Source organism: Rutidosis leptorrhynchoides, chromosome 3, assembly GCF_046630445.1.
Source record: "Rutidosis leptorrhynchoides isolate AG116_Rl617_1_P2 chromosome 3, CSIRO_AGI_Rlap_v1, whole genome shotgun sequence".
In the NCBI taxonomy this organism is placed as follows: domain Eukaryota; kingdom Viridiplantae; phylum Streptophyta; class Magnoliopsida; order Asterales; family Asteraceae; genus Rutidosis; species Rutidosis leptorrhynchoides.
This window is the reverse complement of record NC_092335.1, coordinates 45831810-45844506: the sequence shown is the minus strand read 5'-3', so window position 1 is coordinate 45844506 and position 12697 is coordinate 45831810. Positions and strand designations below refer to the sequence as shown.

The 12697-nt window shown below is 28.9% G+C and overlaps 1 long non-coding RNA gene across 1 annotated transcript; it reads right to left on the bottom strand.

Annotated features, from left to right (window-relative positions):
• Nucleotides 1–10168: 10168 nt before the first annotated feature.
• LOC139896048 (uncharacterized) lies at nucleotides 10169–12389 on the bottom strand. Its single transcript, XR_011776117.1, has 4 exons — nucleotides 11920–12389; nucleotides 11405–11616; nucleotides 11105–11162; nucleotides 10169–10706 (listed from the first exon to the last, which is right to left on the bottom strand). It is a non-coding gene; the product is annotated as an uncharacterized lncRNA (long non-coding RNA).
• Nucleotides 12390–12697: the final 308 nt, after the last annotated feature.

The window sequence follows — 12697 nt, the reverse complement described above, 5'->3', positions numbered from 1 at the left end:
AAAACAAGACATTGTTTACCAAAAAATTCGTACCATTTGGTAATATGAAATTTTGCCTTTTTCGTTCCTTATATCAAGTTTGCAAGAGCTGATATAGTATTTATAATTCCTTCATTTGATTTAAATCAATGAAATATTTCTTAGATTTGATCATAGTGTGTATGTTACTACTATCTGCAATACATAGGTCTTTACCATTTAATTGATGTTGTATTTCAGCAGGATTCATACTAAAACTTCAAATAAGATAAGCAAATAATGAGTTATATTTCAGCAAGATAATCAAATTATATTACCTGCAAACAAGTTATAATCTGAAGTACATAAAAGATAACACTTAATAAAACATATGCGTTATGGTCTAAAACCATTTATTTATGAGTGATACATAAAAAAAACTAGGCATCTTAGAAAATTCAAACCATTCAAGTCTCAAGGTAGCTCAGGGTTAATTTAATCATGATTTGTAAACAGATTCACTCTCGTTTTCTTTTCTTTTGGGACTTATTTGTAGAGCTAAACAAGATGTTCATGTATTCAAGAAATACTAGACTGATGATCCACGTTACCAGATCATTAATAAGAATCTCCGGAATTCTTATAAGAGCGTCTACTAATATCTTTAATTTTATTCTTTCATGGATCACCGTTATTATTATTTTTTTTTATAATTAATATCGTATCTATCTTTGAGTATTTTCCATAATACACTTGGATTTTCGATCATATAATATGTAGATTCTAAGGACTCGTCAATATGTTTGCTAAGAAAAATACTTACTATTGCTTTCTCTTGTTCGGAATAATTGTTATTTTCATTCAGGGTTTCTAAAATACCGTTTGATTCGAGATGTTTTTCTACATTCATAACCCATGTTAAGTAATTGTTCCCACTTGTTCTAAATGAGCAAATTTAAGCCTTTTCAAATTCGACATTTTCTATTATCAAAAAGATGAATAACATAAATCATAATCATAATCAACTTCTATTCATAGACAAATAATAAAATGAAATTAGAATCATTTTAAATTCATAAGTAGCAAACAACAGAATAATGGTATGATTACAAATAATAAAACCACAAGGGCAGGATAGAATATAGGTTCACCCGGTGGTATATTAGCAACAATGATGATAGTTAATATGACCAATACAATAGGAAAAATCATCCTTGTGTGAATCATTTTTACAAAAACTTTTTGAGAGTAGTAATCTGAAAAATGAAGATTGATTTGTGAAAATGTGAAAACGGAGATGTTTATTTTATATTTGAAAAATATAGTTGTTGTAACGTCGTCAGTTGACGTTAACAACCGTTATGTATATATGACCATTGTAACGTCGTTAGTTGACGTTAACGAATAAAGTCACTATATCAAAACGCGTATGAGTAATATAAAGGACAAGATTTTTTTTTCTTATTTTAACTTTTAAGATTTATTTTTAATAAAAATACAAACTACTTTTTCTTATTTTAACTTTTAAGATTTACTTTTAATAAAAATACAAACTACTTTTCTTATTTTAACTTTTAAGATTTACTTTTAATAAAAATACAAACTACTTTTCTTATTTTAACTTTTAAGATTTACTTTTAATAAAAATACAAACTACTTTTTCTTATTTTAACTTTTAAGATTTACTTTTAATAAAAAATACAAACTACTTTTTCTTATTTTAACTTTTAAGATTTACTTTTAATAAAAATACAAACTACTTTTTCTTATTTTAACTTTTAAGATTTACTTTTAATAAAAATACAAACTACTTTTTCTTATTTTAACTTTTAAGATTTACTTTTAATAAAAATACAAACTATTTTTTCTTATTTTAACTTTTAAGATTTACTTTTAAGAATAAACATTAGTATGCATGAAATAAATAATGATTAATTGCATAAGTAATCATAAATGTTAGATAACATATAAAGACCCCATCGTATTCGTATTGATCGGAATTAATCTCGACCCATGGTACCGTATTGTCAAATGATGTGTTGCGTACATAAAGTACCGTGTTGTCAAATGACGTGTTGCGTACAATCATGAGGTCTTATTAACATAAATATAAATGTTAGTGAAGTTAATAAGAGTTAGATTACAGAAAATATAATTCAGGCGGTATAACCGACCATATATAACTTAAATAACATAAATATAAATGTTAGTGAAGTTAATAAAAGTTAGATTACAGAAATATAATTCAGGCGGTATAACCGACCATATATAACTTAAATAACATAAATATAAATGTTAGTGAAGTTAATAAAAGTTAGATTACAGAAATATAATTCAGGCGGTATAACCGACCATATATAACTTAAATAACATAAATATAAATGTTAGTGAAGTTAATAAAAGTTAGATAATTTCTTACCTTGATTACTGACGTGTGCTTGCTTAGATAAACCTTGATTATACGGAGCACTTCGTGCTGATAACGTGTTATATTTCAGTAAGCTTATAACTACCTTTAGTGGCCTGGTTCAATATATTCAAATTGAAAGAACCAATAAAAGAGAGATGTGTTGTAGAAGATATAGGAGAGAAAGAGGTTGAAGAGGTGTGATGTATTTAATGTATATGTGTGTTTTTGTAACTTACATTATGCACATATATATATAGTACAAATTTTACTATCCATATTTGACTAATTACCATCCATATTTAACTACTAAATTTACAACAGTTTTGATGATAATGGTTTACTAATAATAGCAATAGTAATAGCTTTATTAATAATGATAATACTAATAATAACAATATTGTTAATAATGATACTTATGTTAATAATAATAATACTGATAATAATAATAACTATAATTTTGCTACTAATGATAATAGTTTTAATGATAATAATAATACTAATATTAATGATAATAATATTAATTTGCATTATGCTAGTGATAATAATAAGTAAACTTAACAATAATAATAATAATAACCCTAATTGTAACTAAACTCATAATAATAATAATAATAGATGATAATTACTACCTTAGTAGTTATGATAATTTTAATAACATTGACAATTAATAACAATAATAATAATAATAATAATAATAATAATAATAATAATAATAATAATAATAATAATAATAATAATAATAATAATACAAGTAAACTACCTCATAAATCGGCCCAAAAAGAATATAATGACCCTGTCAGGGTTCGAACCCGAGACCCCTTGCTACTCCGACACCCACACAAACCATCGAGCCATCTGTTCTTTCTGTCCCAATACCCTTTCCATATTTTTTTAAACCCGTATTCTGTTTAATCATCTTCTTCTTCCTTAATTCTTAAAACAATTTCGACCAGTGCTCAAAACTAGTTACCAGGGAATTGTATATTTAATTTTAAGGCTTAAAATAAACACAAAAACGATTATCAATCGATCAAATTAATTTACAACGAAAAAATAAAACGAAAAAAATGTTGAAACAGACCATTTAAATAACACGTTTCAACTTTAAATCAAGTTCGCAATTCAAGAGTGTTTTAGACTATGAATCCTGAACGAAAAAGATTCTAAATCTTCCATATAAACTATATGAATCGTTAATTTGACTCAAATCACTAAAACAAAATCGATTTTTCCCATAAACACCTCGTTTGACTTTCTTAGAACTCAACTTTGACTCAAAAATTCATAATGAAAAGAAAGAATTAACATCTGAGATTTTCCAGATAGATTAGATAAAAGATTCCTAACAGAACCTCATAAATAGATTTTGAAATAAATTTCAAATTAGAGTTTTTCAAAAAATTTACACGAACAGGGAACCGATGGTTTTTTTTCTTGGATTAATCAATTAAATTCAATTGAATTGTAGCTGATGGAGGTAATGTATAGTTGTTACTGGGTGATAGAAATTTGTATCGATTATAAAACACCAGAATTGATCAATTATATATCCATTACCAATCGACAAGAATTAATATACAGAAAAATAAAATAAATACAAAAAGCTGTGAGGTTGATGGCGAACGGATTTTGGATCTGTTATGTAGCTTGAGATCGACAGTTTGTACAAATTACAGACAGTAAACGAAATTACATACAAGTTTTTGATGGTTACGTTCAATGGATTCAGATCCCATTTATAAAAAGAATTTTATATAAGTAATATTATTAATATTAATTAATATGTATAATTATATTAATAATAATCCAAATTACTAATAATAATAATTATACTATTAATAATAACAATATTAAAATAATACTAATAATAATAAGAATAATGACAAGGTAAAAATAATAATTAAAGATAATAATAATAATACAAATAATACTTAGTGATGATATTACTAATAATAACTTTTAATCATAATAATTAAAATGATGATATTAATAATAATACTAGTTATAATAATGCTAATAATAACATTAATAATAATAATACAACTTAAACATAACAATTTTCTTTATATATACATATTTTATATTAGAAGTAATAATATTACTAATACAAATATTAATATTAATATTAACAAAAACAATTATAATGAAAGTAATGATAATAATATTAATATATCAATTTATTCAAGCTTGTAACTTAATATAATACTATATAATACTACTACAGGTAATAATTTAGATATACAAGTTATATATATACTAATTTCATATCTATATATTATATATCAGAAATAGTAATATTAATATTACAGATATTAATATTAATATTAATAATAATGAAGATAATAATAATATTATATAACAATTATGTTTAAACTTGTAATTAAATTCAATATATTACTATTATATATTGTTATTTATGTCATATGGATAGTATATTCTATGATAATATATCCTGAATATTTATTATATTATAATATATGTGTATGTATTCATGTTAATAGCAACTTAATTATTTTATGTATTACTTTGAATATTCAATTCAATTCAAATGATTAAATTGTATTTTATTATCTCAAATTATTATATATACTATTATTTATATTTACATATACATATATACATATTTTATTTATAACAATTGTTCGTGAATCGTCGGGAATAGTCAAAGGGTAAATGCATTCATGTAAACTGTTCCAAAGTTTTTGAGACTCAACATTACAGACTATGCTCATCGTGTCGACATTATATAAAGATTAAGTTTAAATTTGGTCGAAAATTTCTGGGTCGTCACACGCTATACAACAAGCTAATAATCAACAAGTAAGTTCACCAACGATGCTATGAACAACTCCAATAAGCTACACCCGGAGGGTTAGCTACATCACAATAATACGACGATATATGTAACAATAAAGCATAAAACGCCCAAGGTTAACCCCTTAACCCAATACCAAAAGAAGATTGGCCGAGCTATACGAGCCTTAGTAAATCCGCATCCACACGAGACTACTATCTTCAATACCACAACAACATCGAGGTTGGTCGAACTACACGAGCCTTAGTAAATCCGCATCCACACGAGACTACTACCTCAATAAGATGACCGAACTACACGCATCATCGTGAATCAGCATCCACACGTGATTCACTTCCCAAATCAGAACCCACGGTCCCGGGATTATACAAATCCACATCATCGGGGTTATCCAATTCACAACTCAATGTCAACCCTTCGCCATTTGGGGTTATATAATCCACATCACAAGCACATGCGATAATGTACACACAAAGTGTGCACCTTGCCAAAGGTGGTCAACCAAAATGCACAACCGTGCCAATTGGACCTATACGCAAGTCCATCAAATCCACCTATATGTGAAGTGAGCTCTATAATTGAGAACCACTTCACCCGACCCGCACCCATCCTACACATACATATGTACATAGGATATTAACACTCACCTTGTCGTCTTGATGAATGCAACCGAATAATCCGCAACTCGCCAATGGAAAGCACCAATACTACCACAACGTAGTTGTGAACGAGATGAACAACTTAAAACCCGAGCTTTGGTGAGAATCCGACTCCTTCTCCAAATCAAGCTCTCTCTCTCTCTAAACTCTTTCTCACTCTCTAGATGCAAGTGTGTGAAGGGAAAGAGGTGAAATGAGGATAAGATATGCCATGGATCAGTTTTGTGGCTCCAAAACCGACCCTCAAGTGAAAATACCATAATACCCCTCATTAAATAAAATTACAACAGCTGGCCCGTCAGTTCATCTGGACAGCGTCCAGAATGTGGGACGGCATCCAGCACAAAAGGACATGACGGCGTCCAGTAATTGGGACGGCGTCCAAATGAACTAAAATAGGAAACAGGGTCTTAAATATCATATAATATAATATATAATATACTTTAGTTAAAACAAAACCCCTAACAGCCTATTATCCTAATATATATAAAAAACAAAATCACAATGTATGAAATTGGAATGAAGGCTAGTGTATAAACCCCTAATACCATCCGAGTTAAAACCTAGTAATTGATTATAACATGTTTGGACTTTGAATGAAGCTAATGTATAAAACCCTCAAATCAAAACACAGTCGAAACTCATTTATTATCATCATTTGTTTGTGCAACATCGCTGAAAAAGTATAACAATGGATTTTGGTAGCACTACACATTCTTCTCCTAGGTAAAAATATATACTAATTATAAATTATATATAATATAAAATTAATTAACCTATTATTGAAATTTGATTAATTAAAAAAAAAATACTTGACCATATCGACCAAACTACATTTTCTCACAGACTTGTCATTAAATAATAAACAATTCTGAAGACACCAAATCATCCAATGAACCGCAACAACAATTGAAAATAGACGATCCTTCATGTATGTTGAGATGTTACCCGTATCAATCCACCTTAGAATCTCTTGCCATGAAGAAAAAGAATGCAACGAACGTTGAATCCAAAGAAAATCGCCCTCCAAATATCTTGTGCAGACGGGCAATCATATTAAGAATGAACAGAGCTTTAATGTTTTGATTACAAATGACGTATGTAATGGCATTAATTTCCAAGCCTCTTCTCGATAAGTTAAGACGATTCGGAAGTCTATCAATAATTAATTGCCAAAGAAAAATGTTAACTTTTCTGGGTAAGAACTTCTTCCACACCGTAAGCACGTTCGAAGACGGTAACAAACCCCAGTCTTTGTACGCTCTAGCAGACGAAACAGAAAAGATAAATGTACCATCTAATGACCACTTCCAATAATCTGATTGATCTTCTACACAAACACCCTTCAAGTATCCTGTAACAATAACAACGATTCCATGTTCTAGGATCCAATGTTATCTCGAGACCAATTCCAAACACAAACGCCATTCACCAACCTATATGATATCAAGGCATTAGTGAACTATAAATTACTAGCATTAAACTTATAAATTACTACCATGGTATTATTAAACGATAATACATTAATGAACTATAAATTACTAGCATTAAATTTATAATAAGCATAAAGTATTTATATTAAGACATTTATGTATATTTCTCTACTCTTAGAGTGTTTCACTTCGGAGGGAGAAATTAGTTCTCTTTATTATAGGTTAAAAGAAAAATTGTCTACATCTCACCTCCCACATATCCACACATGTGAGATTGAGTTTTGTTATTATTGTTTTTGTTGTGATTTGGGATGGTAATGCATGTTGCATTCGTGGATATTCATCTGATTCGATCCATTTATAATGGATGTAGATGATCTAAATGGACGAATAATGGATATAGATATAGATAAGAATGATCTATATATTTTGTGGATCGGATATGAATGACAATTTATCATCCATAAATATATCTATTATCACCCAAATACATTTATACATACTTATATACATACTTATATACAAACTAAAATATATGAATATACATGTGCCTATCGATATACATATACATATAAACTATAAATTTTGGAGTTATTAATAAAAAATAAGGGTATAAAAGTTTCAATTATTAAATTATTACAAATAATATTAAACGTTACATATATAAATTGGTTTAAACACATATATACTTATATTATAACGTATTTTGCTCAATTGAAGTCACACTCGGTGACAAATTACAATAAAAAAGCATAAAGATTATACATTTACATTTGCTATAATCATATTTAATTTTCAAAATTGTCGTTAGATTAACAATTTATCGAATATCCAATGGATATCCATTAACTCGCTTATTCCATTGGATATGGATATGGATGATGAAATAAACTAAACAGATATGGATCCCATTTGAATATGAATGAACAAAAATTAAATGAATATGAACGTGAATATAGCATATCCGATCCATTATCATTCCTATTTGTGATGTATATTTCGTGCATGTTACATATATATCTAATATTTAAGCATTCTCACTTGTTACCAATAAACATGTAACAAATCATGGGTTAATAATATATTGACAAAATTGATGAAATTGTCCATATGATCTGTACTAAAATGCTGATTTGGTTATTGTGAATTTTTTTTACGGATTTCATCCTTATGGTATGTCATATTTGTTGATATAGACCCAATTTCTGATGGACGTCTAAATTAACCGTTAAATTGGCGCATGTGGAAGCACGTGATGGGTAATATCGGTATTTAACTTTTACCTGAGGGTGTTTTAGTCATTTTCTCCTTATTTTTCTTCTTTACTTTTTAAAACCCTTTTCTTCCATCTTTAATCACCCTACATTTCATCCCCTGTCAACCACCACTACCAAACTTCAAGTCTTCATTCTTCAACAACCACCACCACCACTACTGTAGTGACCCGAACTTTTCCATGATTATATATTATATGAGATTAGTATTTACATGAATAAATGTTTCCAACATGTTAAGCAATCAAGCTTGTTAAGACTTGAATAATTAAAACGGTTTTTGTGTTAACGTTTGACCACCCAGTTTGTCCAATGATTCACGAACGTTATAACTTGTATATGACATGATATTATATATATGAACATATATATATGTTTAACATGATGGAATAATAAGTAAGTATCTTATTATGTATATTAACAATGAACCTTATACATAAAACAAGGCTACTAACCTAAGCAATTCAAAACGATATCTATACGTAACGATTATCGTTGTAATAACGTCTTAATATTTATATATCATATTAAGATATATTAGTACATCATGTTATCATAATAATGTAATAATTTAACATCTCATTAGATATAATAACAATGGGATTAATTACATTTAACAAAATCGTTAACTTATAGGTTCCGAAACAACATGTACATGTAACGACTAACGATGACTTAACGACTCAGTTAAAATGTATATACATGTAATGTATTAAGATGTATTGTTACACTTTTGAAAGACTTCATGACACATATCAAAGTACTTATACTTAACAAAAATGCTTACAATTACATTCTCATTCATTTTCATCAACAATTCTACTCGTACGCACCTGTATTCGTACTCGTACAATACACAGCTCCTAGATGTACATACTATTGGTATATACACTTCAATGATCAGCTCTTAGCAGCCCTTAATGAGTCATCAAACATGTGGGAAAAATTCTTTGTAATCTAGTATGAATTATTTAGCAGGATTACAAAAATATTATTAATCATTCATGACTTATTTACAAGAAAACAAACTTACATATTCTTTATATCTAATCCATATATCACGACATAAAACACATACAAACACCTCCATTCTTCAATTTTCTTCATCTAATTGAACTCTCTCAAGTTATATCTTCAAGTTCTAAGTGTTCTTCATAAATTCTATAAGTTCTTATTTCATAAAATCAAGAATACTTTCAAGTTTGCAAGTATACTTCCAAGCTTTCTAATCCATTCCAAGTAATCATTTAAGATTAAAAAACCTTTGTTACTTACAGTAGGTTATCATTATAATTCAAGGTAATACTCATATTCAAACTTTGATTCAATTTCTATAACTATAACTATCTTAATTCGAGTAGAAAATCTTACTTGAACATGTTTTTGTGTCATGATTCTACTTCAAGAACTTTCAAGCCATCCAAGATCCTTTGAAGCTAGATCATTTCTTGTCCCTTCCAGTAGGTTTACCTACTATATTTGAGGTAGTAATGATGTTCATAACATCATTCGATTCATATATATAACTAGCTTTAATAGCCCGTGCGTTGCACGGCGACTTAAAACTTGGTATAGTAATACGTTAATATTCATACATGACCCGCTCAAATGGCACACCCCATTTATAAGCCTTCTTATGTAGTATAATAAAATACATACCCGGGTTAAGCCAAGTGAGCTTTCACCACGCCATGAACTCTTTCACGATGTTTAATGATACTCTTTTCGCGATTAGTCATTTGTTCAAAATGCCATCGAGACTTTAATATTATTAATAAAAGTGACTACCCGTTTCTTGTTTAGAACCGGGGTGTTACATATGTCCCTTTTATAATTTAAAAATGTTACCACTCATGGTAAGTTTCCTTTTGTGCAGTGAAGAAGTCTGCATTATCTTCTTTGAATTTCGGCCAAATTACCACTAAAAATAAACGTTATATTAGTGAAGATGATACCACATGTATCATGATTCAGTAAACGTTATATACATGTAGTATAAATTTAATGATTCAGTAACATCCCCAAATATAGTCAATCCAAATACAATACAGTGCTTGATAAAATAAAAACAATCTATAAAAACTTACAGGATTAAAATCATTGTCTTTGTCAAAATACCTTACGCTCTTCGACATCCGAATTCAAATCCCAAATTAACTGCAGTAGTTCAAAATCAAAAAAGGAGGTTTTGGGTTGGCAGTAATAGCAATAGAGCAACAACTATGATATTTTATTATTTACATCTACAACATATTACCCATACAATAACTTACCCGTTTGCAGCCTTACCCAACCCGCCCATGTTGACCCATACATACTTACCATCATTGTTAGTTAAGGATGTGTGTATAACGCGAACACCCACAACCACAAATAATGAAGTTTAACAAAATAAAAATAGAAGTGGATACCTTTAGCAAACTCTCGTTCAGTAGATAGTTAAACAAAAATTTTACCCTCATAATTAAGATTGATAAGTTCTTGATATTTACACTCGATAGTACCAAACATAAATGCAATCGAGATATTGAAAATAGCATAGGGTTATTATGCACCTTCGGTTCCAATGGGACGTCTAAATTCAGCAATCTTGATTTTGTAAATCAATAAAACCTGATGCAATCAATAAAAACTGATGCAATCGAGATCTTGAATTGAAGACGGTCAATAAATTAAGCAAATTTCGAAATTTACCAAATAATCTTTTATAAAGAAAATAGAAGATGCAGTCAATTAGTCATTAATATATTTCTGGTCTAATTAGTATTCAAATCCTTAAACACCTAATCTTTTTAAGTAAGGTACATATTTCAAAAGCATGTTATAAATGATGCCATAATATAACAGAAGCTTACCTAGAGAATGTCCTCCAAGAAAAAAAAAAACTTCCCATGATATATAGAATGTCCTCCGAAAACTTCCCATCCAAACTAACACTAACACGATGAACTAACTCATTAGAAATATGTACCAATTCACAAGCTTGATTCCAGCGACACTTCGAAAATGACTTCCACAACAAAGCAATTGAGGCATTAACCATTCATACCCAGGAAGATAACGAACTCTGCAAATTCAAGTATCATCAATTATCAATTATAATAGTTAAAAACATGAACTAAAACAGCCTACAATTACAAAACCATCGAAACTAAATACAGTTCAAATGTTTACACAATTAAAGAAGAAAAAACAAACAAACAAACATGAAATTATTATTGCATAAACAACAATTAGACATAAGATTAGAATTGAAAAGATAAAACGAAGTAATATCATTGTTCCTTCTAAATTCACATAAAGTAAAAAAAAAAAAAATTAGCAAAAAAAATAATAATAAATAAAACAACAAAAAAGTGAAAAAACTTACAGTGAAATCTATACTTTAATTTACTCAATGCTTTTCAATTAATAATCCAAGACCTGGAGCATTCTTTCTACTTGACTTCCACGACGAGATCTTCATCGCCACCGCCGGATTTCTGCTTAGAACTTGCTTCTCACAACTGCCTAAATCTTCATCATCGACATTCTCGCGATAGGAAATGGTATTGACCGAGTATAACGACAGAGTAATCGATGGCGGTGGTGACTGTCGGTATAACGTCGGATTAGTCAATTGAAGGTGAATCCATTGCCGTAATTTCTGGTTATGGAATTTGCGCTAGCGACAGTTGGCATAACGACTGGGTAATCAATTGAGGGCGAATTCATTGTCGTAATTTTGATTTGGAACTGATTTGTGAATCGTGACATATGAAACCCTGGGTGGATACCCTTAATTTTAATTTGGAAGTGCATTTACAACAGGGACAGTTGTAATTTGGTGGCAGATGTTTGTTATTTGGATGGACGATTTACTGTTATTACATGAAAACCCTAATTGATTTTTAGGGATGGAGAGTATGGAAGGAATGAATGAATGGGGAAGAAGCAAGTGACGTTCGAACACATTTTTTTTTTAATTGTTAAAAAGTTCGGCCAATGATTTGTGGACAGATGTCAAGTTGTGAGGCATTAGAAGAATAAGGGGTGGGAAATATGTATTAGTAGACACGTGGCATATGTATATGTATTATTATAAGTTATAGAAACTATCTTATTCGAAGATTATAACATGTAATCACTAGAACATAGTTTAGTTAATT